The sequence below is a fragment of the Echinops telfairi genome, unplaced genomic scaffold (assembly GCF_000313985.2).
Source record: "Echinops telfairi isolate 266 unplaced genomic scaffold, ASM31398v2 ScPeMD7_23;HRSCAF=83, whole genome shotgun sequence".
NCBI lineage: Eukaryota > Metazoa > Chordata > Mammalia > Afrosoricida > Tenrecidae > Echinops > Echinops telfairi.
The window spans coordinates 1,701,638-1,706,026 of record NW_022103920.1 but is presented as its reverse complement, the minus strand read 5'-3'; the positions used below and the strand labels follow the sequence as shown (position 1 = coordinate 1,706,026).

At 53.2% G+C, this 4,389-nt stretch overlaps 1 non-coding gene across 1 annotated transcript; it reads left to right on the top strand.

The window, feature by feature from the left end:
• The first annotated feature begins 1,301 nt into the window (after positions 1-1,301).
• LOC115869299 lies at positions 1,302-1,461 on the top strand. Its single transcript, XR_004046116.1, has one exon. It is a non-coding gene; the product is annotated as a U1 spliceosomal RNA (small nuclear RNA).
• Positions 1,462-4,389: the final 2,928 nt, after the last annotated feature.

Genomic DNA, 4,389 nt, shown 5'->3' with positions numbered 1-4,389 from the left:
CGTCTTAGTGCCGGAGGTCCTCTTACAAGCAGCTTTCCACCATCCACTCTACCAGCCAGCCACCAGCATGTCCACCTGGTCTTCTTGGGTCATTGAGCATCGGGAAAGGTGACTAAGGCCAGAGAGCCAGACAGATGCCGTGTGGACACTGGGGAAGTTGGATCAAGAAATGAGGAACTTGGAGCCACTGAGAAAGGAGGGGGGTGAGGGAGCTGCCGAGGTTATTGGTAAGAGGAGAAGATCGTTTGGGGGCAGTTGTCCTGTGGGCTGAATGCTGAGAGGAAGATCAGGTGGGGGTGGCGGGGGAGAATTAGCAGACCCGGCTAGTGTGAACAGAGCCACCCAAGTGCCGTGGGTGCCAGTGGGGATGCAGAAGAGGGCTAGGAATGACAGACGACTCCAGCAAGGTGGCCTTCCGCAGGTGGAGGGCTGAGAGCAGGGTGCCCTGTGGCCTAGGTTACAGCCCAGAAGACAGAGTGGGGTGAATGCTCAGAATTGGCGTTTTGGGGGGGACTTGGAGTTGGCTTGCTACGTGTTCCTTGGTGCTTGGTGCTGGTGGATCCAGATGGTGCCATTCAGAGATGTTAGATGCATTTCTAATATTCTCACAGACCCGTGATGGGAACAGACATTCCGAAGGTCAAATATGCCTTTCCTGTTTTAACGACAGCAGTGCTTGAAAGTAGATATTTATTTGTCAGAAAAATATTTAACTGAGAAGTGAAAAGTGGGTTCTCTTAAAACTCATTAAAATCCAGGTCTCTTCTTCTCGCCGCCCCCCCCTCCTCCTCTTCTTCTTCTTTTAAATCTAAACCCTAGAATTAGAATTACAGTCAGTGCATCAGTCCAGATGCTGGGAGCTCAGACAGCCTGGGATTTCTGGTGTGGAACACTGCCTATCCATCAGAATTAAAGCGCCCCTCCCTGTTGTTCTGAGCAGAGTGGAGAGCAGATTCCAACAGGATTGCGGGGCCATACCAGGCAGCCCATCTGACTCGTTGAAAGTGGCTGCTAAAAACCCACTCCCTACCCGAGGGCCTCTTGGAAGTCCTCCCATAACCCCGTGGTCCCCACACCCCTGGGCATGTCAGTGACCGTCTATCTAAATGTGCTCTCAAGCCTGGGTCTGATGCTCTCTCCAGACAGGCAGACGTCTGAGCCCTGCTACAAGAATTCGTTAGTAGGAAGGACCAGGGATAGAAAGATGGAGAAGAATGGAAGCGGGTGAATGATTGTGTCGTGAAGAATACGGAAAGTGCTCGGACTACCTGAATAGCAAAGGGACCTCCTCCCGAAGAAGGAGAGCCAGTCGGGGGAGACATCGTGATCAGGGAGGTGGTGTCCCAGGGCGAGGCTCACCCATTGCACTGCGGGTGTGCTGACCCCCGCGATTTCCCCAAATGTGGGAAACTCGACTGCATACTTTGTGGTCGTGGGGGACTGCGTTCACGCTCTCCCCTGAAGGAAAAAAAGAAGTAGAGCCAGAATGCTCCTTAGAGGACAAGCCTCCAGCTCAAGTACCTTGGATGTGCTGTGCGGAGGGCCAATCCTTAGAGGAGGACATCATGCTCGGTAAAGTGGGGGGTCAGTGGAACAAAAGAGGAAGACCACCCAGGAGACGATTGACATCATAGCTACAAGATGGGGTCAAAGGTAAAGCTTGGGAGGGAGGTGCAGGACAGGGGTGTTCCCTCTGTTGACCATGGGGTCACCGTGTGCTGGACCCAGCCCAACAGCAGCTGATAGCAACAGCATCAAGCAAAGCATAACTACTGCCCACAGTGGTGCTGAGCACCGTCCATTCAAGATGCCTGCCCCGAGTAACTGCCGGGGGCAGCAGCCAGGAGGCCAGACCCTAAGCCAGGCAGGAACAGAACCTCGACAGGCGTGCGATCCGGGCACACCGTGCTTTAGTGCGTCTTCCCGGCAGCTTGCAGCCATGCTGTGTCTCTGTGCCATGCTGTGGTCATTCCCACAGTATCCCAAACGTTCCCACAAAGCCATCACACACACAATGCTCCCCAATAAGGGCTAAATATAACCTTGATATCAGAGGGGTTCACAAAGTTTGAGGAAAAACACAATCACCCTTGGACTCCATTTTCCCCGGGCGGGCTAGAAGTGACCTTTCAACCCCTCTGAGGTCAGACGTCAGCCTGTATTAGCTCACCATTAAAATGTAAATGTTTTCCACTTATATTTGCAGGGAAGTTCAGGAAAATGTTCTTCTTTAAGGGATTAGGGTCTCATTTTTTAAAACCACGTGTACATTAATGTGAAATACCATTTTAGCCAGGAGCTCGACACCAGTTCTAACTCTCATTATCAAACTTGGCTGGCTGGGGTCAGCTGCTGCGGGTGCTGCCCATGCCCTTGGTGGGCCTGCTACATGAGTGGAAGCACTGAATCTCTCAACTTGCTGCCTGACCAGCCTCCGTGTCCCAGCGGGCTTTCCAGTGGCTAATTCTCAGAAGTCTTTCACCAGACCTTTCTTCCTAGCCTGACTCTTGCAGCCCCATTGAAGCCAGTGGGCCAACTCACCAGCCTCCAGTGACAAACGGGCCGTGGCTCCACGTGGACCGTGCTGGCTGAGAATCCAACATGGGCCTCTCCGGTGTTCTTGTTCAGTGCTGCCCTGCTACATCCGTTTCCTCTCATAGTGACCTTGAGCTCAACAGAATGAAACACTGCCCAGCCCTGGACCAGTTCCAATGATGCCAGCAGCCACTGTGTGAATCCATCTTCTCAAAGTCTTCTTCTTCTTCCATGCCCCTCTACCAAACATTACGTCTTTCCCCAGGGACTGGCCTCTCCTGACAGCTTGTCCAAAGTAGGTAAGACAAGGTCCCGCCACCCTGGCCTCTAAGGAGCACTCTGGCTGTAGTTCTTCTAAGACAGATTGATTCGTCCTTTTGGCAGCCCTTGATGCTTTCGATACTCAACACTGTGCTCCAGCTGCATCTTCCCTTCTTCGCTCTTACTCAATCAATGCCCATGTTCACATGCACTGGAGGCCATGCAAAATGCCATGGACGGGGTCAGGTGCACCTCAGTCCTCGAAGTCACCTCCCAGATTTTCAGTACACTACAGAGGTCTTGTGCATCAGAGTTACCCAATGTAACTCATAGTTTGCTCTCTTGACTGTTGATTCCATGACCATAATTGTGCACCTAAGTGAGATTAATTTCTTGATAACTTCAATCTTGTCTCCGTGAAGGTGAGACGCTACCACTGGCTACCCCTAGCCTGTAAGCAGAAGTGAGCGCGCCCTAAGCTGGTGTGTGTCAGTCAGTAAGTCAGTCTGTGTCGACAGGCCGCTCTGAGCATCGTCCTTCTCATCCTGATCCCCTGCTCTTTCATTCCAATTAGAAGAAAGACTCAAGTGGCCATGTTAATTAGGAGAAACTCCCAAGTTGTCCCAGTGTGTGTGTGTGTGTGTGTGCATGTGTGTTGGGGAGGGGGGCTGTCCAGACATATTTTTCCCCAGGGCACCTTCTCAGCCTGAGCAGTCGGTTATGGGGTTCAAACCAGCTGCCACCAGCGCCCCAGCCTGCTCACTAGTGTGTGGTGACTGTGCCGCCTTCTTTCACGGGGATTCAGTAGAGCAAATGGCAGCTCTGTGATGGACATGGTGAGGTGATGCGGGAGTAGGATGTGCCCGAGTTCCAGGGGACACTTCGGACACCACGTGGTCTGTCACTAAACACTTCCTCCAAGGACAGCGGGTGTCCTGTCTCCTCCCGCTTAGGCCCACTTTCCCTGCCTTCTGAAGGGAAGGCCGGGGGCAGAGGGGCAGCTCTGTCCTGATCGATGGAGCTGCCTCTTCTCGGCAGCCTGGGTAGATTGCCACGTGGTGTTCATAACTGAGTTATGAATATGACTTCCTAATGCAATTTCTTTTCTCTTAGAACAAATTTGAGATTTCAAGGTTGCCCGCTGTAGGGCATCATACGCCAGAGTGACAGAGAATGATTTCGGATGAGCACAGCGGCTTTGAACAGAATCATCCCGTCCTCTTCTTGTAGAAGGACCCGGCCCTTTCCTGGACAGTGCCCACCACAGCAGCATGGGCGCCTGAGGGGCGCCACTGCCTTTGGACACACGCCCCCTCCGGGGACAGGGAGGAGTGGCATGAGACTCCTTGGCCATCTGCGGCAACGCAGGCTTTCCCAGCTGAGGGGCATGTCTCGGTTCAGGAGACCGGAGGTGAAGTCCTGCCAGGGTGCTGGAGGGCACAGGCTTCCTGCCCGCTCTGGGAAGTTCCTGCTTCAGCTTCTTGATCCTCCCTGGGCATCTCCTCTTGGGCATCTCTTTCCCTGTCTGAGCTTGCCGGCATCTCTGGCTGACATTTCCATCTCAAAAGGGCTAGGTTCAGGGCACACCCACAT